Below are 26,167 nucleotides of genomic sequence, written 5' to 3' on the forward strand. Positions count from 1 at the left end.
TTTGCACCGTGCTGCATGTTCTGAACCCCCCCCCCGGTGGCCTTTATGACTTCAGGAGCGTGAATCGAATCCTGTATTGCACTGTGGGAGGCCTTCCAGTAATGGCTCATAATGGTTGTAATAATGCTAAAATGCTGTCACACTCACGGCCAGAAAAAAGGATAATTACATATTGTATAATTATATAGTATGAATTATAATTATTTAGCATATATATTACAAAAGTCTTTTCTCTGGACACATTTTTATTAGTAGTCCCACGTGCAGTTCGATGTGCAGTCCAATGTGCACCACCCGACTCTAAGCTCTTGTTTGTGCTGCATTTTTGCCAACCTCATGTTGACCTACTGGATCAATGCTGGGAGACTCAGCTGGGAGTTTCCATTGGCTGAGAGCGATTTCTTCGTACATCACAAACCAATCAGAAAGGAGGCCGTCCACGCCTCATTAACATACGCTGAAACGTTTTTGTTATTTTTTTGTGTGGACAAATCGTGTTCCTGTACATAAGGGGTATCGGGGATACTCAAAGCTCATCACTGGATGTTTGCTGATGCATGCTGCTGCTAAAATATGCTTTAGCTAAAGACAGCCTCAGTGTAGGTACAGGCCTGTACTACACACTCACTGACATCAGCAGAACAGAACAGATTGAAATGGAATGGAACGGAATAGGATAGAATAGAATAGAATAGAATAGAATAGAATAGAGTGAGCTCATTTTCTGTCTGGAAGCAGAAATTTGTCTTTGGCTTCTCTTAAATCGAAGCACTAAGTGACTCACACATCCTGTGCGTACATGCTGGTATCGGTACAGTGCTACACTGCGTAACTGCGCTCTGCCTTGTACTGCGCAGTAGACTTGGGCAGAGGAAAACCGATGCTATGGACCGGAATAATGAGTATTGAAGGAACATTAGCTGCTGAAGTCCTTGGGGCTGCGTGCTTTCACAGAGGCAAATGATTCCTGTGAGCCACTTCACTCCTGTGCCTTCACTCCAGTGGGCACCATGTGCACAGAGGGCACTGCCACCCTGAGCAGGGCATCGTCCGCGCGGACGTCCGCTAAAACGGGCTAGCCCGGCCGCTGCTGCGTCGGTGAGAGGGCCGTAGAGCCGCGAGCTTGTAAAATAGGTTATTAACGAGGAGTGCTGGAAACGGGCACAGAGCTCTGTACTGTCAGGAGGACCAGGACAGGCAACAATACGGGGAGGCTGATTAGGCAAGTCATTAGTCCCGCACTAATGGGGTCGTAGTGGATTAAGACCCTCTGAGAGGTCTGCATTCCCGCCCAAACAAAACTATTTAGCCGGTTACTTCCTTTGTTAGCAGTGTGTCAGAAGTTGGAGCTGAGACCCTTTAGGGTGCAGTGTTCAGTAGTGGATTAAAGACCCTTTAGGGTGCAGTGTTCAGTAGTGGATTAAAGACCCTTTTGGGTGCAGTGTTCAGTAGTGGATTAAAGACCCTTTTGGGTGCAGTGTTCAGGAAGGGAATTAAACCTGGGTGAGTGTTAGTGTGGATGCCGGGGCGTTTGGTGATTAAGACGTGATGTCAGTATGGATTAAGACTGCAGTGTCGAGGGATAAGAGTGCAGGTGATAATGAAGTGGGAATACTACACGAAAATCACTGGATGAACGAGTGAGACGGCTACTGCAGTGAGAATCTCAGCGATTCCCTCTTGTAGTCTCTCAGCGGGCCTGAAGTGCATCACTGCAGAGCTGAGCTGCAGCGCTGCGTCTGATTAGTGATTTAAATGAGAATAATAACCCTGCCGATGGCCGGGAACTTTAGCTTTAGCTTTGTGGCGCTAGCATGGCGTTACTGGCAGTGCGTCAGAGTGCAGATAAATACCAGATAATCGCCGCGCTGGTCAGACGGACTTCATCCTGCGTGTGCGTTTCCCGGGAATGCCGCTGGCGCTGAGCGGAGTGCCGGCTTTGCCAGGAAACGGGCTTTTCGCGCACGTCATCATCTGAGAAGGGCGCTGCTGCATGCGCCGAAATCTCCGATCGGCGCGGAGGGGCGCGGTGCGGGGTGGCAGACGGCCCGGCCCGGCAGCGAGGTCTGGAGCGATGCTGGGGGGAATTCCTCCGCACGTTTTAATCCCCCCCCCCCCTTCCTTCCCCCTTTCCTGGAGAAAAGCCTGAAGCCCTCCAGCGATCCCTGGGGGCCCAGGAGAGGGGCAAGAAATAACCTCTCGCTTCTCTCTCTCTCTCTCTCTCTCTCTTTACTTTTCATTCACCCTTTCTCTGCATTCCTCAGTCTTTGTCTTCCTCTCTCGCACTCACTCCTTCTCTCTCTCTGTCCCTCTCTCTCTCTCTCTCTCTCTCTAGCCCTCTCTCTCTCTCTCTCTCTCTCTCTGTCTCTCTCTCTCTCTCTGGCATGTTGTGACTCTGCTCCTGTTCGTTTGTATTGAAAGCGCTGTGTGGCCTCTGTTCCCCTTGTATTGTTTTTACTGTTTCCACGGTAAATAGAACACAATAGATAATTGGCATGATATTTATGCAGAAAGCAACTGAGACGGATGGTGGGAACGCGCCGTGCTGCTGCAGATCCACCTCCAGGAAGTCAGTGCGCACACTTCAGACTGGGCCTTTAGCCCTGTGAGGAGTAGGGTTTCTGGGATGATTTATCAGAATTCTGAGCCAGTGTTCCAGAACTCCGCTGCTTTCAGTCGCCAGCAGTGACTGTGACATCAGCGTTGGAATGTTCAGTCAGGAACACTCTAATCACTGGTATTGTGATCTCACAGCTTAAAGGGGTTACTGGTAGATGGGTGTTGCTGGTGCGTTTGGCCTGTTGCTAATAGCAGTGTTTATCCTCCTGGCCTCTGGCTCTTCACCTGCAGCAGTTAACCAGGAAGCAGAGTGTGTTTGTAATACTACACTGAGCTGGAATGTAAGCTGTGTGTGCCTCCCTCTGGCCTTTCCATCACCCCCCCCCCATCCCCCCTTTTCTCATGTGAGTGTGCTCCCCCCACCCTTTGTCCAGTGAGCCCATTGCTGCAGAAGCAGGCCTGGGCCATGTTTCCAAATGTGTATGGTAATAACAAGCTTACTCTTTGGAAGATAAACACTGTCTGTCCCGGGCGATCTCTAGCACCTTAAAATGGAAACGGGCCCGCATGCTTGTTAGAGCTGATCGATGGCGTGGCACCTGGGCTACACATTTTACAGCTGATATACCGCCGATGACCGCACTGTACACCGGGCTGCTCGGATACAGCGAGAGCAAGCAGGCCATATAAAGGCAAGACATAGGTGTCGGGGGGAACCTTTCCAGCTTCTCCTCGTAACGGAGAACACATTTATACCTTCACTGCAGAGGAAGTCTGGCGTAAGGATGCTGTAGGTTTCCCTCTCCCCTTCAGATCCCTGTGGAATTGTACATCCAGATTTTGAAAAAAAAAAACAAACAAAAAAACAGCCTGATTGGCTCTGTGACCTCCCCCCAGAATGATGTGATCATGGAATTTTTATCTATTGTGATGTCATAATGAACATTTACCTGCTCTGATGTCATAATGCTTTGTGCTGCTCATCCTCAGTTGTGTTGTCACAACGGAAGCACAGTGCTGTCTAACGACATGCAGCTTCCCCGCTGGGTTGTGTTTCGACTACAACGGGATATCAACCCTGTAGGCTGCACAGTCATCGCAGCCTGCGGACCGTCACGCAGACCCACCGCTCCGCGGCTTGCTGTGCCGCGCGGTCCCGGCCGGAGTCACATCGTACACACACTCTCCCTGTACACACACCCTACACTGTACAACACTCTACCTGTACCACTACCACGACCCACACCCGCTACACCACACGTTACCTGCCCACCTGCTTACCCACGTACACACCTCCTCTGACACCTCGATTCCTGACACAACACCGTACCGCTGTACCGCTACCTGTCCAACACGCACACTGTCACACACCGCTGTAACACAACACCGTTTCCACCACCCTGCTTACCTCACACTGCCACCTCACACACTGCACTGTCACCTCTACCGCTGTACAACCTGTCACCCTGTCACCCAACCTCTACTACCAACCTGGTAGTGTTCGAGGCACCATGAACTGGCTTTCAAGCCTGCTGTAGGCCATGAACTCACCAGTGCAGTCTGCAGCAGCTCTGCGACAGCCGTCCCCGCACGCCCACGCCCCAGCGCCTCTCTGCGGCCAATGACAAGCTGTGCCCCCCGGGTTCACCCCGCCTGGTACCGCTGTCACACACACACACACTGCTCTACCTGTACACACACCATGCTGTACACACACACACTCTGCCTTACACTGCTGTACACACACACTCTGACTTACACCACTGTACACACACACACACACGCTGCTTTACACCGCTGTACACACACACACACACGCTGCTTTACACCGCTGCTGGGTCCGCCTTCGCCACAGATCCCCCACAGCCTCCAGATGCTCCGCTGCTGAGTCTCAAACACAGCTGCTTCTGCTGGTACCGGGAGTGTCTGGGGGTATGTTACTGCACAGACCCGTGCCACAGGGTTGCACTGGCTTCATTTTAATGCAGATGCGACAGATTGGAGTGTTTCTGCTTCAACACTGGGGAGACAGACGTTCTGATGTTAAAAATCGAATGTTCAGCTGAGTATCTGGTGTGCTGATAGAATCTGTGGGTTTGCTGTGTTTGCTAAAGTCCAGATTATTTTAGAATGGGACGGGGAGATGCTGAAAGGCTCTCTGAAGGTACATCCCAGTCTCATCGCTGCACCTCCCTTATACAGAATCCGTGGTCTCCCCCCCCTCCCCTTCTGTGTGAATCTCCCTAAAATAAGGCCTGCCAGAATATACCCCGGCCCCTGACCCCGCTGGGTTTTTCCAGATGCTCCGGTCCCGATGGTCCCCTGTTATGAAGCTAATGAAGCTGCCATATGCGGCGCGTTACTAATTTCAATTTGGAAGCGGAATCCAATCATCTTTTCAGGTCACGCTCGCCGCGAAATGTGCTTTCAGGCTTTTAACAGCTTTCTCCCTAATTTCCTCCTGCGTTCTACATTAAGAGAAAGAGAAAGGCAATGAGGAGAGTTTAAAAAAAGCTCATCTGCTCCCCGTCCTACTTGGTGGTGGTGCACTGGTCCCAGCTGAAGCGTGAGCCACACAAGGAGGGCACTCTGTGGTTTCCTGAGTGAGATTTTGTTTGTGCTATAGTGATGGTTTACCAGCCTGCGTGCCACAGAAGCTGTTGTTTCGCCCAGAGCTGCTGAAATGGCGGCCGGTGAGAGAGGCGGCCTACGTCAGGAATGACCCCTAAAATGGCCGCTCTGTGGCTGTCGGCCTACGCCTCAGAGGACTGGTGCTTGTGAGACACTTTTAGCCAGCGCCCCCTACTGGCTGCGATGCGGTGGCTGTGTAACACACTAGCAACGTTACATGAAATCACGTCTGACTTGTAATGTAGTTTGATTAAGGGTCTGTGTGGGTCTGCATTCAACGTTCAGCCAGTCCAATCCGCTAAGGACGTGTAAACAAACAAAGGGCTCAGCATATCTGAGAGCGTAATAGTATTCCCGGGAAAAGAAGTTTGGGATAATGCAAAAGTATCTTAAATTTCCTTAAAAGGTAAAATATTTTTGCCCTTTTTCCTGAGGAGACCCAGGGACTCCTGTGGTTCCCCAGACTCTGGCGTGGGACCCCCCAGGCCTGGATATGGAGGGGAGGGGGTGGGGGGTGGGGGGTGGGGGTATTGTTGTGTGAGCCTGTGTCACAGAACCCAGAGATTAAGATCAGCTGCCCCCCCCCCACCATTTTAAAGAGGCCGAACAGTATCAGAGGCCCTGATGTGATCTGCGTGGGGAGGGGAGGTGGGCCGGGTTTCCAGAGGCATTATCCCGGGGGACGGGGGGGCACAGTCCCCCGCTGTACACAGCTGTGTTCTAGGAATGCTGAGGAATCCAGAATCTCCAGACGGGAATGCTGGAGAGGGACGGTGGATGGAGATTATGTCAGACAGACAGGTACGGCTGGAACTGTTTACAGTCTTATAAACCAGGAGGAGAATCATAAAAAGTCTTACAGTGGGGATTTATGCAGATGAACACTTACATGGAGATAAGCCTGTTGTGATTGTTGGTTTGTATAATGCTTCTTAAAGAAATTAGAGCGTAGTGAAGTTGACCTCACTTTGTGAAACATGTCAGTGTATGATATTGCATTATGGGGATCCTCCACACCCTGTGATTTTAGGCTGTGTTAATGTGGTCTTGCGGTGCCAGTGTTGAGTAAATGCATGTGATCTGTTCAATCTTACTGGGTCGTCATGGAGACCTATGACTCAGTCTCCCGTCTGTAGCCCCCCCCCCCGGTTCTGTTCAAGCCGGCCGCTCAGTGTGAACGGGCCATGAGAGGCGTACCCCTCGGAACGCGCATGACCCCCACCCCCCCCCCTCCCCCCCGCCACGCTGCCGGGGCCTTCTGGGACCTCCTGCCTCGCTCCTCGCCCCACGTTCTCCATTCCTTCCTGGCTGTCATCTCCATCTGGACGGCTGGCCTCTGCCAGACCTTTCTAACCTGCAAGAGGAATCCTGCAGGCGGATCCGACTGCGACAGGGCTCCCAACGCCTCCCCACCCAGCCCTCCCCACTCCAAAACAGCCTCCCAAGACACCCCCAACCCCCCACCCCCACCACACACCCCTCCACCCCCCTCCAAACTACACCCCCCAACCGCCACCCCCACCCCCAACCAGGCCCCCCCCCACTCCCCACCAAACAAAATGTGTTTCTTTCTTTAATGAAGCTTCGTGATGCAAGCAGGTGTCAGCGTTTTACTGAAGAACGGCCAGTAAGGGAGTAGAGGAAAGGTTGCTGCCACCTTTTTAAAATGTGTGCAAGCCGCTAATTATCTGTAACGAGTCTGGGCGGTTAATTGGCGCTCCTCGCCCACGCAGGTCGAGAGGAAAGATGATCCTGCGTAATTCTCTCTGCTCAGTGAGCTTTCAGCCCCTACCTGCTAATCCCCCGCTGTCCCTAAAGCTGAGAGTCTGCTCCTCCCCCACAATGCAACACTGCTCCGTCTCACACACAGCTGAGCGAGACTCTGCTCCTCCCCCACAATGCAACACTGCTGCGTCTCACACGCAGAGACGCTAAACTCTGCTCCTCCAGCACACTGCGTCCACAAGCAGAGCAACTGCTCTCTCCACATGCACACGCTCGCTCACCGCAGACGCTAAACTCTGCTCCTCCCCACAATGCAACACTGCTACGTCTCACACGCAGAGACGCTAAACTCTGCTCCTCTCCCACAATGCAACACTGCTACGTCTCAGAGACGCTAAACTCTGCTCCTCCCCCACAATGCAACACTGCTGCGTCTCACACGCAGAGACGCTAAACTCTGCTCCTCCCCCACAATGCAACACTGCTGCGTCTCACACGCAGAGACGCTAAACTCTGCTCCTCCCCCACAATGCAACACTGCTACGTCTCACACGCAGAGACGCTAAACTCTGCTCCTCCCCCACAATGCAACACTGCTACGTCTCACACGCAGAGACGCTAAACTCTGCTCCTCCCCCACAATGCAACACTGCTCGCTCACACGCAGAGACGCTAAACTCTGCTCCTCCCACAATGCAACACTGCTCGTCCACGCGAGACGCTAAACTCTGCTCCTCCCCCACAATGCAACACTGCTACGTCTCACACGCAGAGACGCTAAACTCTGCTCCTCCCCCACAATGCAACACTGCTACATCTCACACACAGCTGGACGAGACTGTAAACTCACATGCGCCATCGCTGCAGGGGCGGGAGTGTGGTTTATTAGTCTACATTAATATACTATATGTATTAGTGAATTACTGTATTAGTGTAGTCCAGGGTAAGGAACTGAACTTGTAGCCCAATGGTCACATGTTCGATTCCCACGTAGGACATTTGTATCCTTGAGCAGGGTGCTCAACCTGCATTGCTTCAGTATATATCCAGCTGTATAAATGGGTGCAGTGTAAAAGCTCAGCGACGGTCTAAACCTTGGAGAAGCCTGTTAGATGCCGATGAACGCTGCCCTCGACGAGTAGGTAAAAATTTTTAAAAAGCCAAATATTGTTCCAGGCCCGACACAGCCCCGAGTGAATCTCCCAGCATGCCGTTCTGCAGAAACCACGCACGCTGGAGATGAATGGGCCACACTTGGCCCGGTCGCTCCTCGGTAATGGAATACCTGCTCCAGATTGGATTCGTCAATAAAGTCCCAGATTAATGAATCGCCCATCGTTTGGCCCGGGGCCCGATCGCGCGTTTTCGCTCTTTCTCTGCAGCGTCAGCAGTTCTGCTCCCTCTTTTTTTCGGTGAACATGGAGCTGAGCTCTAGAAGACGGGGTCGGGATGCCTTTCTTCCCCCCTCCCTGGGGTCCCGTTGATCTCACGGCCCGATTAATAACGACCATCTTAGAACAGCGGTTCAGCTCACCGGCCGGCTCCTCTGGGATGAAGCCGCTTGTCTGGACGGACGGATGGACGGATGGATGGACGGATGGATGGATGGATGGACAGATGGACGGATGGACTGCGGGGACGGGCAGGCGTGGTGTTTGGCAGCGATGGCGGTTCGATCACCGCGCTGGAGGTGCGGCTGCTGCAGCTGATGCGTGTTTGGGTCCGTGGCGCTTCTTCTCCGGGCAGTAACACAGGAACGGGACCGGGAGGCCACGCCCATCTGGGAACGCGTGCAGCAGTCTCCTCAGTTTGAGAAAATAAGAACAAACCACGTTTAAGTGCGCTTGTGAAATACGAAGTGAATCATTCTCTAAGAATGCCTCCCGGGACTGGTGAACACATTCCGCAGCGTGCGTGCATCGCACACGGGTTTTGGGAGAGTCATTTATAGTAATTGAGTGATTTTTGTGGGACTTTCAGCCCAATTTGAGAGGAGAGTTGGCAGAGTTCAGGGGAATGGCGTTCCCTTAGTCAGTTAAAAATGCGGAGCTCCCTGAGTAAGTGGAATAGCGCGGAGAGGGCGGAGTTTCTCTGGGCCCTGACGGACTGACGGGGTTCTGCGTACACAAGCTGATGGGCTGACGCGCTCGAGCTCACACACTCGGGCACAGAGGGCGCAGATCCCCCCCCCCCCCCCGCAGTCATGCTGGGCCTCAGAACGAGCCCTGGGCTTTCCCACTGCAGCCTGTGGAGCGGAACAATTACCCAGCATGCAATGCGAGACGCACGCACATACCTACAGTACAGGCACAGGCACGCCGCGCACACACACACACACATGCACGTACAGGCACATGGGCGCACACACACAAACACACACACACACACAGGAACACACACACACACTTCTTGCATCAATTAAGAATTTATGTATAATGTGTACGTATATGTATAATTTATGTTTATATAAAAGCACTTTACTAGACTAAGGGTTCTTCCATTTCATTGTGTGATAATTGAGAAACCGTTATTTAACAGTTATGAACAGTTATCCTTCTGTTACCTCATTTCATGGACGCACCTTTTATTTCTTTTGGCAGATGATCCAATCCAATCCTAATCCAAGTAAATTTCCCAAGCTGTCATTTCAGCTCTTTCCAGTTTGAGCAGCAGAGAGCTGCTGGTGTCTGAGTAACTGTGTTCTCTGGTGAGATCCTCTCATGGTCCCATAAACCCGACTCATTGGCCGCTTGCCTGATGACGCGGCGGTGAGTCATGTGACTTCCCGCTGGTTTCCAGGCTGCCCGGAGCGCGACGCCGGTATGCTTCTGTCCCGACGCCTCGCCTCACCGTGACTCAGCGGCTGCCACCTCGCCAAAGTGGCCAGATGCATTGTGGGAGGAGCCCGTTGCGGTTCGTGCGCGCCAGGCACCAACCCCCCCCCCCCCCCAGCGCGACGCTAAAGCTACGTGACTAGGCCGTAGACGGGACAGCGCTCGGGGTCGCCGTGGTGACGCCATGGTGACGCCATGGTGACGCGTTCCCGCCGGTCGGCCCCCCTCGAGGGGAGCTGTCAGCCTCGCGCCCGTCGAGGGCCGTCGCCGTGGGCAACGACGTCATTTGTGTCCCAACACCTCCCCATCAGCCTCGCATCACAGAATGAGATAAACCAGCCTGTTCTGCTCCTACAGGACTGAGGATCTGGCTTTTTCAGCATTATTTTTGGATGTTTGCGATGTGTACCCTCTCTCCCCACCTCTGATCCCTCGCTGGGGAGAAGCTGCGCTCGCTCACACACCCTGTCTGTGTAACTAGAGGCGTCCGGGGTGGGAAATGAGATCTCAGACACATCTGTGCTGCATGCTGCTGGATCAGAGCCTCACTCTCTGTCTCTGTTGTGGGTTTGCAGCTCTTCTCTCTGAAGGCAAGCTCTGCTCACTCAGGCTTCTCACTTTTGGGGTTCTGGCCCGTCTGGCCTGTAAGAGCAGAGCAGGATGTGGGTCCAGTGATGCTGGGGTTCTGGCCCGTCTGGCCTGTAAGAGCAGAGCAGGATGTGGGTCCAGTTAGCCGTGTTCACAGTAAGGCGAAGGGCCGGTTGTGTTGGTTGTGTTCATGTGGTTTAGACCAGGAGTGTCCCGTCTGGGAAAGGGCCGGTGTGGGTGCAGGTTTGTGTTATAAGCCGCGTTTCCACCAAAATTACCCGGAACTTTCAGTCCCAGGAACTACTTTACCAGGAACTAAAAGGTTCCTTCAGCCAATGGTTGTCTGCGTTTCCACCGGGGTCTAAAGTACCGCGAAGATTAGGCAAATTAGCCCACTGACGTTGTCGTCGGTCCATCTGTCATATGATTTCTTCCGTAACCCCATACTACCACCGAAGTAGCCTACATTATTTTCTAATAACCGGGACAGCCCGGAGGGGTTTATTCCACCTATATACAACGGGTTACCAACAATGACTATATATGGTTACTTTTGTATTTATTGATTTTCATATATCCTCTCAAACACATTCATTAACAGCAGAAAACATGCACACGTTGTAAACAATTTGCTGTTTTATTACTTTCTCGTCATCAATTCCATATAGGCTAATTGCAAAATGACAAGAATAGAACGAAAACTCGGACTTGCGTGAAAATGTAAATTAGTGGTACAGCCACCGTTTGCTTTCCTTCGAAGTTACTGCTAGCCGAGCAGCGAAGTGTGCCCTCCAGATGCGAACCATGCACCATAAATGAGTCCATAGTCTTCCTGGTCTTTTCGTGGAATTGAAAAATGGCAGTAAAATTGAGTAAAATTACGGCAGTCTGAAAAAGCTAAAGCGAAGATTACTAGAATTAACCTGTTATTTTACCCGGATAAAAAGTGCGGAAGGTGATTTCCAGTTTGCTTGTACTGTATCACCAATGTTAATTGTGCAGAACTACCGCATACCTCACATAACTGTATCAAACGTTTTGAGTCAATTACAACGGGCTAACAAAGAAAATCCGGAAGAAAATATTCAGCAACCGAATTAATCCGTTTCAATGTTTTGGTAGCCTACGTAATATGCTGTCCCAGCACGAATGCTTAGCATTTTATAAAACGAATACTAAAGCAAGAAAAGAACAGAAGAGCACACGTTATAATTCCAAGACGTTGACAGGTTATAACCAAAAGTAGGCTACTGCGCCGCATAACATACAAGTTTGATTTGAAGTTATTATGAAAATAAATTGGTTTGCCTCTGCATATTTTCAAACATGGCGGGTAATGGCGGAAAATAAATACAACACAAATGCTACGAGTACTCGACCAATCAGAAATGTTCAGCGCTGCAAGCTCCACCCAAAAGGTTCCTGTACTTTCGGAAAGTACTACCCCCCGAGCAGGAACGTTTTGGGGGGTAAAACAAAGCCCCCAGAACTAAATTTAGACCCTAGTTCCTGCGGTGGAAACGCACTGAGTTCCTCAAAAGGTTCCTAGTTCCGGGGTATAGTTCCTGCGGTGGAAACGCGGCTTTAGTCAGCTCTACAGCACCTGTTTCAACCAACTGGCTTTCAGTCAAGACCCTGATGATCCCAACCGCCCGGGTTTAGACCCTGGAGAACTGTTTCAGCCAATCAGGTCTCCCCCCTCTCCTCTTTTAACCACTCACGCGTTTTCAGCTCAAGCGGTTCCGCCTCGTTTTGTAAAAGTCCAGCGCTTTTTATTACACGTCCAGTGGGGAGGACAGAACTGTGTTTTTCCGAGCCCCTCTTTAAAACGTTTATCTCTTTTTGTTTGGCACAGTGGGTTCTGGCGCCGGGGCCTGGTTGCCGTGGCGTCTGCTTGGCCGCGCGCGGGGCGAGCAGGACGTCACACGGTGCGGTGTCCTGCGTGAATCACCGGGTTGCCAGGTGACCAGGCGCAGAACTGAAGAGCCCTCATCTTTTTCCCTCTGGCAGCTAGCTAAGCATTCGGTAGTGCAGAGGCCCCCCCTTCACTGTGGAGTGCAGCCTCATCTGGGAGCAGAGGGAGCGTCCGCTGCCCCCCACACCTTTAACCCCCTGCTGCCCGCTGCCCCCCACACCTTTAACCCCCTGCTGACCGCTGCCCCCACACCTTTAACCCCCTGCTGTCCGCTGCCCCCCACACCTTTAACCCCCTGCTGTCCCCCACACCTTTAACCCCCTGCTGCCCGCTGCCCCCCACACCTTTAACCCCCTGCTGTCCGCTGCCCCCCACACCTTTAACCCCCTGCTGACCGCTGCCCCCACACCTTTAACCCCCTGCTGTCCGCTGTCCCCCACACCTTTAACCCCCTGCTGTCTGCTGCCCCCCACACCTTTAACCCCCTGCTGTCCGCTGCCCCCACACCTTTAACCCCTGCTGTCCGCTGCCCCCACACCTTTAACCCCCTGCTGTCCGCTGCCCCCCACACCTTTAACCCCCTGCTGCCCCCCACACCTTTAACCCCTGCTGTCCGCTGCCCCCCACACCTTTAACCCCCTGCTTACCGCTGCCCCCACACCTTTAACCCCCTGCTTACCGCTGCCCCCCACACCTTTAACCCCCTGCTGCCCCCCACACCTTTAACCCCTGCTTACCGCTGCCCCCACACCTTTAACCCCCTGCTTACCGCTGTCCCCTCCTCCTTAACTCCCTGCTGTCAGTGACTCACTGTTTTGACCCAACCCCTGTGTTCCGCCATGGAGAGCAAACCTTTTGGTGATTGGCTGCTCTCCTTCACAGTTAGTCTGAGAGTGTTGGGTCACAGGAGGTGCAGGATTAGGGTTAGGGTTAAGGTTAGGGGATAGGGCCGGGGTGAACAGAAATGATAGCTTCAGACCCCAGGTCTTTCTGACACAGATATCATGGTAGAAAAGCGCCATTTTGAGGGGCCCGTCAGGCCCCTGCAGGGCCCTCTGAGCGCGCGGTCTGGCCCTGGTTCCTGCAGGGCCCTGTGAACGCGCGGTCTGGCCCTGGTTCCTGCAGGCCCCTCTGAACGCGCAGTCTGGCCCTGGTTCCTGCAGGGCCCTCTGAACGCGCGGTCTGGCCCTGGTTCCTGCAGGCCCCTCTGAACGCGCGGTCTGGCCCTGGTTCCTGCAGGCCCCTGTGAACGCGGGTTGGCCTGGTTCCTGCAGGCCCCTGTGAACGCGCGTGTTGGCCCTGGTTCCTGCAGGGCCTGTGAACGGCGGTCTGGCCTGGTTCCTGCAGGCCCCTCTGAACGCACGGTCTGGCCCTGGTTCCTGCAGGGCCCTGTGAACGCGCGGTCTGGCCCTGGTTCCTGCGGGGCCCTCTGAGCGCGCGGTCTGGCCCTGGTTCCTGCAGGCCCCTCTGAACGCGCGGTCTGGCCCTGGTTCCTGCAGGGCCCTCTGAGCGCGCGGTCTGGCCCTGGTTCCTGCAGGGCCCTCTGAGCGCGCGGTCTGGCCCTGGTTCCTGCAGGCCCCTCTGAACGCACGGTCTGGCCCTGGTTCCTGCAGGGCCCTGTGAACGCGCGGTCTGGCCCTGGTTCCTGCAGGGCCCTGTGAACGCGCGGTCTGGCCCTGGTTCCTGCAGGGCAGTGGGGATAAACACACACGTTACCGCCTGGGGAGCGGGACCTGACCTGTGTTTACAGCGCAGCCAGAGAGCAGACGAGACCGCAGCTGCACGTCCAGCACGCTGCTGCGCAGCTGTCCCCTGCGCGGGGTGTGTTCACTCGCCCCGCCAGCGGGACGCTTCAGCTCTTATCAGGGTCGGAGGATCAGGGTTCAGGCGGTGTCTCGCGTGCGGGATGGGGGCATGTGTGGGGTTTGGGGTGGGGGGGATATCGTGGTTGCTGGCCTGTGTACTCAGTGTTGGGGAAAGCTCTCTCTCGCTCTCTCTCTCTTTTGCTCTTTTGCTCTCTCTCTCTCTCTCTCTCGCTCTGAGGTCCCCAGTCTCACAGAGGGGTGTAATTGTTCCCATGAGACGGGCAGGTTGGGTTTCGGCGGGTGACCCCAGGCCCCACCGTGGCCGGACGGGTGCAGTGAGCGCCCCTGTGTGGTTTGGAGGGAGATGAAGCGCAGCCCGGCTGGGCCGCTGTTGCCACGGCACCCGCCAAACCGCCCGCGGGCCGCCCCGGGGTCACAGCTGAGGGTCGCTCTTCGCTTTCTTCCCTCGTCTTCTCCTCTGAAATGTCATCCCTCTCTTTCTGAGAGCGGCCCTCGTGGGACCGGGAGGCCTGTCTGGCCGGCGGGTCGGTCCTGGAGCTGAGCAGTTGGGGGGGGGGGCAGTCACATGATCGTTGTGCTCCTGATCCGCAGTCATCCAGGTCGTTTGTCTCCGCTTTGCGATGGGGGTGGGGGGGGGCAGTTCTTGTTCTTCTTTCACAGCTGAGGAAACATTTATTTATTTTCTCCAGTTGTTTTGGAGAACCTTTCCCCCTTCGTTCTTACACAGGGGGATGGGGGATGGGGGGGGGGGGTTAAACACCTGGTCTCTGGTGTGCCCCTCAGCATGAACCCCGATGTCCTGAACCCCCCAACCCTCCCCCCCGTGATTAGGAATCTCGCCCCTGCATCTGTGAACCTCAACCTCTGCTCTGAGGAGGGGGCAGAACACTAATGCTGATTGGATGGTCAGATGGTTATTTTGCTTTCTTTACCCCTGCCCCCTGCCCCCCTGCCCCGCCCCCCCCCCAGCCCACACAGCTGGCTGGTGTTTCCTTCCTCTCATGCGGTGACATTTATTTATCATTTTTTATGATAAATAATCTGCAATATGGAACATTGTGTTCTATGTCCATGAGTGTTAACGCGTGTTGCAGTAAGAGAAATCCCTCGGTTTTTTTGGGGGGAATTTTTTTCTCCTCACGGGACCGGCCCGTTTGGAGACGGGTTCAGCGTGCGCTGGAATGTCAGAGCGGGCGCAGGGCGGTGGCGTGTGTCGCAGGTGCAGAGGAAACGGCTCTCTCCCCGCTCACCTGAACGCGACGGACGCACTGCGCGTACCAGCCAGCGGCGTCGCTAGCAGTTAGCTAGCGCTTCCTACGCATGACGACAGAGTTCTTATCGTAGAGCAGAACTGTTTGATTGAAGTTTGAATTAAAAATGAACTTTACTTCTCTACGAGAGAATAATGGGTATTTGGAAGCACACATTAACGTCCTTAAACTCCCTGATTTTAATAAACTGTGCAGTCTGTGGGAAATGTATCTCCACAGATGTTCCACACAAACCTGCTCTCCTGCTTGGTTTGCTCAGAATCTGTTCTCTGGCTGTTGTAGCAGCTCAAAATGCTCTGGTTTGCTGCCTCATGAATATTCATAGAGTGGGCGTGGCTTAAGTCAGTAACATGCGTAGGTGTCATAGCAACGCAGACAGCACCAGATCTGCGTTGTCACTGACCGACAGCCTCCTGAATGAAGTAAAGGAAAAATATTAGATTTCTATTGGTTTTGATGTCTTCGCCCCACTGACGTTGTGTCCTAAAAGTCCCTCATGGTTCATGATTTTAACTGTAACCATTTTTTAAAAATCAGATGACATCAAATCCAACTGAACAAGCAGCTGGCTGCAGGCATATTCAGAATTTTTTTTTTGACATTGGAGGAAACGTTTGTTTGTTTGCAGCTACACGATTGCTACAGACACAGCCTACATGAGGTTGGGCAGCTGTGGTATGGCTGTATTGCGCTGGATCAGTGAAGTTTGGACCAGTGAGGACACCGTACGCAGACTCATTCTGTTAGCCTGGCCTTGCTGCTGCTGAAAGGACTCACTCACAGTCACAGGTTTCCTCGCTCTTCAGGCCTGTTCTTGATGTTTTCCAATAACACCTTATTGCCACACACGTCTCCCTTCTCTGTTTTCTCTGCTTCCCTGAATGCAACATTTTAAAAAGAATTCCCCAGCAAGAAATGAGCTCATTGGACCATTATCTTGAAATATGGGGAATAAAAATTTGCAATATCACCCAGCACATTAAGGGGACTGCGGCCTGCCAAGATGAATGTGTGCGAGATCAATCTCTCTGCCACATCTCAGGATCCCTGCTGATCACCTGACCTCAAGGTGTCATTAGCTGGACATCCCCATGAATCCATCAGCTGCAGCCAATCGGCCGGACTCTTCAGAGAGGGGCTGGATGGAACGTCGTAATGAAATGGGGCTTTGGAAAGGATGGCGAGGAGGTCTGCTTTTCATCTTTAAGATGGGATGTGTGCGGCCTGCAGCTGCCTGACAGAGCTACACCTGCAGGCACAGCCTCATTTCAGTACTTAAGAGCCGATTCTGTTCCACGTGTGTTTAATAGCCTGTAAAACCCTGTAGGTGCTTTTGAGCAGAAGAAGAGTTTTTTTAAAGCATAATTTCTCTTGCAGATGATTCTGCTCGGCGATATATCTCCTCAGAGTACGCGCGTTAGCGTGCTGATTTACCGAGAAATTTCATATTTCTGCTTTATGGAATGGAGGCTTTTTGAATATTTTCATCATGGCCAGTTTTTAATCGAAGACAAAGCTCAGCATCCAGCGCCTCCCTTATGAATCGGGGAAGTTTTAGTTTGGGTAAAAAGTTTGTTCATTTTTAAGATGAAGGAGATGTCCGGCTTGGTGTCCGTCTGTTTCATCCATCCCTCTGCCAGTGTCTCACTCCTTCCTTCTCTCATTCTGACTCCAGGGTCTCTTCATTCATCTTTTTTTCCCATTTTTCCTTCTATTCCGGGTTTGGGGACGGTGGGAGTATGCGGTATTGATTCGCTCTGCGTTTCTGACCTCGTAAAGGGGTTATCCAGCTGCAGGAGGGCAACGGGTGGGGGGGTGGGGGGGTGGGGGGGGGGGTGCACAGTGAGAGGAGATCCCCTCCAAATTTGCAGAGAGGCTAATGTACATGCTGTGGTTTGCGGGGCAGGGTGTCTGGGGCGTGCGCGTTTCCTGTTGGTACCGACCCAACGGAAAGAGAGGGACCCTGGTGCGCTCAGATTTTTTGGGTCCCGAAGGGAGTAATCAGTGTTATTTACCCCAGACAGTGAGAATAAGACCCGACCCTGCTGTGGGTTGAGTTCCACCGCTTACTTATCCTTGCAGTTCTGCCAGTGGAGCAGTAACGGCTGAGTTTAATGAGAGAATTATGTATTATGTTATTATGTAATAAATGCGTTTATTAGGTTCATCTTTCAGCTCAATAAAGGATATTAAATAGTGTTGTTCTTTTCACTGGTAGATAAGAGTTCAAAGCCCAGTGTTAAATTCTTGCAGGGCCTTTCTTGGCTAAAATAGATTGCATCCCTTCCCTGATGGGCATCTGCCCTGGCTGTGTCCGGTCTGTAGGCATTGTTTAGACAACTGCAGTTCATGTGAATCGCCTGTAAACAAGCAAACGTTAAAACAGTTACGTCTTGGACAGGAGCCTGTGCTGATTTTCCTGCTGTTTGTCCTTGATGCCGTTATCTTTTGCCCATGTTTTTTCAGATTGCAGCAGGTCATATTTAGCCACTTGACATGTAATTTACCATTTTGAATGGGTGAATAGGAACATTACATAATGGCAGATAAAATGCTAATTGCAAAATGGATAATAATAATAATAATAATAATAATAATAATAATAATAATAATAATAATTCCACTGTCCGTCAGTCACCTCCTGAGCAGACAGACATGCTTTTGGCCCTTTTGGCTGACGCTGTCATCGTTGTGTATGGGGTATAATTTGCGGGTCCTTTGGGAGAAGGTGTGGGGCCCGGGTTTGGCAGGCCGGTGTCAGTGATGTGCTGTCAGTGTGAGATCCATCAGAGGCTCTGACAGCTCCAAGGCCCTCTCCTCTTCAGCTGGCTGAGTTCTGGGCTTCAGGAAAGCAGCTGCTCGAGGGTATTGATTCCTCCCTCCCCCCCTCCTCCCTCCCCCCTCGCCCTCTGTCCCTCTCTCTCACACCGCCTTTTGATGTGATATCAAGTTGCCACTTTATTAGGTCAAGGGTTCAAGCACGCTGACTAGATTAAATGATAGTTTCACTTTCTTGTTGTTTGCCTTCTTGCTGTATTTTCTTGTTTGATAATGGTGGTGTTTGTGGCCCTCAGACCCTGGAACTGCATTTGCTGAAAGTTCCACTCAGGCCCGTTGAAGTGGCCTACTGTGTCTGGAGCCTGTTGGCTCATAAATGGCTAATAAAGCGTATATTAATGAGCCAATATGTTTGCATTCTGTCCTGTGCTGTGCGTAATGTGACTCTTTTCTATGCATAATATGACTCAGAATCTCATGGCTCGAGGGGGGGTGGTTTGTTGCTGTAGCAACGGCGTGTGATTGGTCAGTGAGTCTGTGGAGTTCATCAGCACCTGCTGTGGAGTTTGACTCTTGTCAGGTCTCAGCTGTGGGTGTTATACGAGCCAGATTCTGACAAGGGTGCGGAGGGATGTGACGTGAGGGCATTCACGCTAAAATCGAAAGTGAGCCTCTTAATAGACTGGGATCATTCGAATCTTATTCAGTGGAGTAACTTTCAGACAGACCTGTGCTGCAGCAGACATCACTATTACCTCCATGTTCCTCTGTCAGCCAGCCTTATTCTTCCCCCTCTCTCTCTCTCCCTCTCTGTCCCTTTCTCTCTCTCCCACTTCGCCTAATGTTGACGTGATAAAACAGACGAACCGCGCCTTTTGTTTTGGAATATTCTGCCCTTTCCCTCTCTTCTCTGCTGTGGCTCCAGGACAGGAAGCGGTCTGTAAATGGAAATGGCAAATTTGGAAACGATACCGTGTACCACCCCAGCCCAAGGTGGGGTTAAGGTTAGGATCAGGGTTAGTGTTGGGGTCAGCTGTTCCATTGGGGTGCTCTGTACAGGTGAAGGTAAGGTAGCAGACGCAGGAACGTTATTGGCTCTCATCTCATTGGCACCGTGGCCTATCACAGGCTGAGTAAACACACAGTGATTTATTTTACTGATAGTGTTATCACTACCGCAGGGCCCCAGGTGATAAAACTATTCAGCGCAAGGCTTATCGAGCGTATAGAGCCCCCCCCACATCCCCCCCCAGCCAAGTGAAACTGTTGCCTTCTGAGGGAGAGAGAGGTGCGTAAATCGATGTGGGGAGAAGTGTGTGTGATTGACAGGCGTTTGACGTGGCTGAGAGCTCTTCTCACTTCACTGGAGCTCGCTCCTGGCGTAGCGGCGCCCGCGCACACCGCTAACAGAACCGAGCGGACGGCGGATGAGTGAGAGAGGACAGGCCGGGGTAAATCCAGGAGAAGACGGCTCCTTTTTAATCTGACCTCTCAGGTCTCTCTGATATTAGACACCCGCATTGCAATTTGGAGGTCGAGCTCAGGTGTTCTGCTTTATAGTACCTGGAAATCATTTGCATAATTTTTTTTCAATTTTGTTTGTGTGTGTTTGTGTGCAGATGTGTGTTTGTGTGTGTGTGTGTGTGTGGGTATGTGTGCGGGTATGTGTGCAGGTGTGTATTTGTGTTTGTTTTAGTGTGTATGTGTGGGTGTGTGTATGTGGGCAGGTGTGTATTTGTGTTTTTGTGTATGTGTGCGTGTATGTGTGTGTATGTGTGCAGGTGTGTATTTGTGTCTGTGTGTGTGTGTGTGTGTGCATGCGTGGGGGGTGTGTGCAGGTGTGTGTGTGTATGTGTGTGTTCGCGCGCAGGTGTGTGTATGTGTGTGTTCGCGCGCAGGTGTGTGTGTGTGTGTGTGTGTGTGTGCGCTCGGCAGGTGTGTGTGTGTGAGTGTGTGTGTGTGGTGTGTGTGTGGTGTGTGTAGTGTGCTGTATGTCGCAGGTGTGTGTGTGTGTGTGTGTGTGTGTGTGTGTGAGTGTGCGTGTATGTGCGCAGGTGTGTGTGTGTGTGTGTGTGTGTGTGTGTGTGAGTGTGCGTGTATGTGCGCAGGTGTGTGTGTGTGAGTTTAGCTGGCAGTTCACATTTTGTGCCCGCGGGTGAGCGAGTGCCCTGTTAGCCGTTGCCGTGGCGACCTCGGGTGCTCCGCTCATGCCAGCTGTCAGTCTGGCGCCCCTCTCCGCCTCGCCCATCAGTCAGACTGACTCACTCAAACTCACGCCATGACATGTAGGGGAGGCGGGGCTTCTGCCTGTCAATCACACAGGCCCTCTGCCTGTCAATCACACCAGCCCTCTGCCCCCGCACACCACAGCTAGCGTTGCCAGGTGACGATCATGACATATACTACAGTGCTATTAGTGATACTACTAAATAATAATGATGCTCATGAATATTAATGATACTTCCTGTTATTAGTATTCAAAGCTCAAAACAAGCTGTGGCTTAATGTGTGCATGACCTTTGCCTGGATTCAATCACCATTCGTCCTTAATTTTGTCCGATGATTAGATGTTGATGATTAAGTGTTACTTTTATTCTTCACAGAAAAAATTTGCTGAGGTCAGAGGTCACCATAGTCAACTTACGAAGCAGCCATTTTGTGCCAGAAAAGCTCAGCACTTCAGCTGAGGGGGAGAGGGAGAGAATGACGTGTTTGACGGACACTTGGGTGTAGCCTAGGTGGCAGGAGAGGCGTTCTGGCTGCAGGGTTCAATATATCGGCTCAATAAAGCGCTTTGTTTATTAGTTATTGCGTTCTTTTCCCCATGGCGCGGTTCGTGGAAGTATGAAATATTGCTCTGTTTACCCAGCGGGTACTGAGAGAGGTAGAGGACTGCGATCGCAAACTCGTCTCAGGAAAATACCACCACAAGACAACCCAAACCATCAGTGCTTAGATTATTAATAGGAATGTCATAGATTAAGGGAATGGTTCAGTCAAACTTCAAAATGTTTGCAGTTCCACTACTAGTAAGAAATTGGACAACATGGTCAGTTCGATTAAACCTGGTGGAATTGAAATGCTGCATTGAGTAACAAAAGAGGATTCTCCCATGGAATGTGTTATTGAAAGTTTGGCTCAGACCATATTGTGCTTGTGTTGACTTACCTGTAAAAATGACCAGTGACTGCCTGCATGATGCAAAGCATTGCAGTAATGGACTGGGACCTGTGAAGGTCCTTGTTTACATTGTGTCTTGGGTGTATTCTCATGTACAACGGCTAAATCGCACCCATAAACCCCAGTATCCTTTCAGGCCTAATATTTATTACATTAGTCAAGCAGTATTGTCCTTTCAACAGAACAGTACTTATTTATAATATTTTAAATTCATAATTTAAATATCGTTTGATCTTTGATTACTTTATTGTCAGTGCTATTTTCTGATAAATATTTATTTTTCTCCAAAGTGGCTTTGGAGAGATAATTCAAATGGAAAGGAGATGGAGGATGTAGGATTTAATTCTGTTTCCTGCCTCCACAGGAAGGGCTGTTATTCCTCACTGATAACGTTCTTTTTTACCTGCAGAGGGTATTTGCTCTGTTGGGTCGGCGTTTGCCAGTCAGACTCAGTGAATGTGACGGCCACATTTCACACATGCCTGGCTCAGACAGACACGTTATTCTTTTTGATCTGGAGACCAAACCTGGCGGATTCTTTTTGATCCGGAGACCAAACCTGGCGGATTCTCTTTCAAAGATACAAGAGAAACGCGTTAGGAAATAACCATAATGCAGTTATGTCAGCGGTGCTTAACGGTCTGAGAGCCGCTCTGTGCCCGTGTTTGACGCATTATTCCTGCAATCGTGATTGCTGTGGAATTTCACCCCTCATTAAAGCATTTATCCGAATGAGTTTCCTGTCAGTTTTAAAGTGGATGGACGTCCCGTGCAGTTTCAGGCTGTCTGTCGTACAAACAGTTTGAATAGCGTGGGGGGGGGGGTTACTAGTGTTTGAATCATTCTCCTCCCCAGTGGATCTCCCATCTCCAGTCACACGCTAACCATCCAGGCTGCTGACTGAGGGGAAACTCCAATAATTACACGCTGAAGCGGCCACCATTCCGGCTCGGGGCTGGCCAAAAAGCAGGCTCTGTTCATCCCTTTCTTTCTTTTCCCACCTCTCTGTCCCTCCCTCCCTCTCTCTCTCTTTCTCTCCCTTCTCTGCTCGTTTGCTCCCTCCACTCCCCCGCCCCCCCCTCCACTCCCTCCTCCGAGCTGCTCGCTGCTCCCTCTCCTCTTGGCGCGGCCCTTGCTTTGTGAAGCTGCGTAAACTCTCGCATATTTTCCATGACTTCAGCCTGAGAGGCCCGACCGGCCGCCGCTGCTCACCACCGCTTGTTCGGCAGCGGGGTGAAGAGTCGTCCTCTGTGGAGGACGGAAAAAAAAGGGGGGGGGGGGCGGGAGAGGAGTACCCGGGCTGCCCGAAAGCATTTTTCAAACTGACGTGTTTATGCGCAGCGCACCCGGCGTCGTGCGGGGCCACTGACACTCCAGATCTGGCGAGTGAGAGGAACACATCGTGATAATGAACCCCAGCTAATGCACACTCTTCAGGGAGCGGCGTCACATCAATCAATCTCATGAATTTACAAGTGTTCGGAAATAATTTTAAAAAGCCCTAGGAATAATACTGTGTATAAACTTGTTTTTTTTCCTCATGCCAGCATAAATGTAGCATATCATTTAACAGATACATCTTTCTCCTGTATCATTTTGAATACTTATATGGTGCACGTATTCACAAAAAGCAGCATTGTAACGTCATTGCAATAGAACATGCTTGCGTTTGTATTTCATGCATCATGTTCATGTAGGTTTCCCTGCTCCCAGAATGCATCAGTGCTCCTCCCTCGGATCACGCCACCCCGGCCGGGTCTCCGCCCTCAGCGCCGTTGGCTCGGTCCGAGCGGAGAGAGACCCTGGCGTTAGTCTGCCGGGACTAGCTTCTCTGACAGACATTTATCTCCCCGCGAGGTGCTGCCAGACTCTCGGGACCCTGGCCAGCCTCTGAAGCATCCGTCTCCTCCAGGACACTTAAACATTTTTGCAAATCAACAGAAAAACTTCCCTCTGTAAAAGTTAAGAGGTTTGCTTTTTGGACATGGTTCCTGGCCGTCCGCGCGCTTTCTGAAGTGGAAATGAAACGGAGGGGAGTGAATCAGAGAAGCAGAAACGTCTGGAAGTGTCTGCTTCTGACAGAGGCTTGCTTTAAGCTTTTCTCCCCTACATTCACAGAACTGTCTCTGTCTTTACTGTCTGACAGAGGCTACGCACAGCCCTCCATTACGTTCTAATAACAACCCGCAGTGCTACCTCCTCACCGATGTCTGCCAAGTGTCTAAATCAGAAATCGACAGGATGCAGCCGGGTAGAAAGTTTCATTATATTCAGGAGCAATTAACGGGGGAAGAAAACTATTTCATCTTGGAACGAGACACACTGTGAAAATTGATGACTTGTGATCTAGAGAAAGTGTATAGTGTGACTACCTGCTGAGAGAGAGAGAGAGAGGGAGAGGGAGAGAAAGAGAGAGGAGAGGGAGTGAGAGAGAAAAAGGGGAGAGAGAAGGGGTGGGAGAGGAAGAGATGGATAGAGAGAGAGAGGTAGTGGGAAAGAAAGGGGGAGAAGGGGAGGCAGAAGGAGAGAGAGGGCGAGGGAGGGTGGAATGTGGAACTTCTCTAAGGTGAGGCATTGTGTATATGCAGACATTCAGGTTGTGCAGCTGCGTGTTCAGTAGATTCACATTCCTCAGATTCTCCGCTCCTGCGTTCTCTCTGTCCTCTCTGCTGCGGGGCTTCTGGTGCCGTAGTGCAGCAGAGAAAACGCTCAGCCACGCCCCTCAGCCAGCTTTCAGAAACCGCTTCAGATGTTTCAGATTCCCTGGTAAAGAAACAGAACTTGTTACGAATGCAGAACTGAGTATCCTGTGTGGCTCATGTGACTGGGGCAGGTGCAGTGCCCTGGAAGCAGTCCCCCCATCCCCCCCGACTCTCTGCCCCTGTAAGTCTGGACAGGCGGAAATGTAGCCCTTCCTGACGTAGTTGTTCCATGTTCTCATGAGTCGGGGCTTATGGGAGCTGGACGAACAGGAGGAACAGACCAGTTAGCCTTTCCCTGGTGTAATAACACGTTAATACAGCTGTAATAACACTGTGATTCCCCTTTGTAATGGCATGTTAATACAGGTGTAATAACACTGTGATTCCCCGTTGTAATAACACGTCAATACAGCTGTAATAACACTGATTCCCCAATTTAATAACACTGTGATTCCCCACTATAATAACACATTAATACAGCTGTAATAACACTGTGATTCCCTAGTGTAATAACATGTTAATACAGCTGTAATAACACTGTGATTCTTCGGTGTAATAAGTTAACACAGCTGTAATAACACTGTGATTCCCCAGTGTAATAACACATTAATACAGCTGTAATAACACTGTGAGACATGCTCGTGGCGGGCTGGTGGAAATCTCTGGCGGGTGTGAGGAGGTGACATGCAGCTGGCCATGACTCCCTCAGCAAACGGGTGTGGGGGCGGGGGGGCGGGGAGAGGTAATTATATTTCACAGTGGGCATGCAGGTCGCCATTCTGAAATAACCGGCCTTTTAAGGCTGAGACTGTATCGCTCTCCAGCGCTGCTGCGCCACTGCCGCAGTGACACAGTGTGACCAGCACGTTGTGTTTCTGATGTGATTGGCTGGGAGCTGCTGGTGTTAGCGTGCAGGGACCTTTCAGCAGGGAAACGAGTCCATGGAGCGCTCAGCTCTGCTCCTCTGGAGCTTCAGCCCCAGAACAAGCACCACAGCTGCACCAGCTTTAATCCCTGAAAAATGCGCCGGAAGGTTCTGCAACTGAAATGAACTTTTACTCAGGGGTGCTCATTAGAAGCAAAAGGAAAGAAATAAGAGCAAAAATGCTGAAATAGGGAAATAGAAAAAAACATTAGGAAATTAAAAACTTTTAATAACGCATCACAAACAATAATGTGCAGTGTGGGGAAAACATGATTAAGCCAGTAAAGAATTCAGCTTCTTTGTATTTGAATCTTAAGATTGCTCCCTTCTCTGTGACTCATAGCCGTCGGTCGCTGTGAGGAAACGGCGGGGGGGGGGGGGTGGCGGGTTTCGTCATGGGCCTTGCTTGTAACTCACCCACTTACTCACATTCACTCACTGACACTCACTCATTCACTCACTGACACTCACTCATTCACTCACTCACATTAATTCACTGACACTCACTCACTCACTCCCTCACTCACGTTTAGCAGGGTGAAGATTCTCCACAAGGGGGAGCTATTAGTGCCCATGGTGCATCAGTGCATCATGGTGCTGTGTGTCCTTGTTGACGTGGAGTTAGGGCTAGACTACCAAACCTTATCTTTGTGTGAACAGCCTCATCCAATGCTAATAGGCCTGACTGGCCTTATCAAGGTCTTGCCTGAAAGACGTGATTGGTCGATTTGTTGAATTTCGTGTTTTATTGGCTGGGTGAGAACAAAAGCCTGCACCCCACACCGGCCCTTCTGGGGCGAAATTTGGGGATCCCTGCCCTAGCGTTTAGACCTCCAGGACCCCCGCTCCGTCTGTGTTTGGAAACACGCAGCACGCCCAGCAAAGTCTGCACTTATTACATACAACATCAGTTAGCACTTAGCACAGCCTGCTGTGAGCTCTCTGTTCAGCAGGCAGGGAGAACCACTGCGGGAAGAACGGGAGAACAAACATCTGTTGCGTCTGTTTGACAAATCGCCTCGGCGCACGAGCGGACTGGATGACACTGCTGACAGTTGTACAAAGCAGCGATTACTCCGCTTGCCTGCGTCGAAGGGATCGCGGCGTGCGCGCTAATTGCATTCATTCTTAAATGGCACGATAAACCGAGAGCGAATTGTGTTATTTATATGCGCACCGCGACTTTGGATCAGCCGAGAGAGAGAGTCTGTTCGGGGGGGCGGTGCCCTCAGA

At 51.5% G+C, this 26,167-nt stretch overlaps 1 protein-coding gene across 2 annotated transcripts in view; it reads left to right on the forward strand.

The window, feature by feature from the left end:
- The window catches only part of LOC135244517 (sodium/calcium exchanger 1-like), a 124,681-nt gene that overhangs the window by 19,955 nt on the left and 78,559 nt on the right, over positions 1–26,167 (forward strand). The window lies entirely within an intron of this gene.

The sequence above is a fragment of the Anguilla rostrata genome, chromosome 18, assembly GCF_018555375.3.
Source record: "Anguilla rostrata isolate EN2019 chromosome 18, ASM1855537v3, whole genome shotgun sequence".
NCBI lineage: Eukaryota > Metazoa > Chordata > Actinopteri > Anguilliformes > Anguillidae > Anguilla > Anguilla rostrata.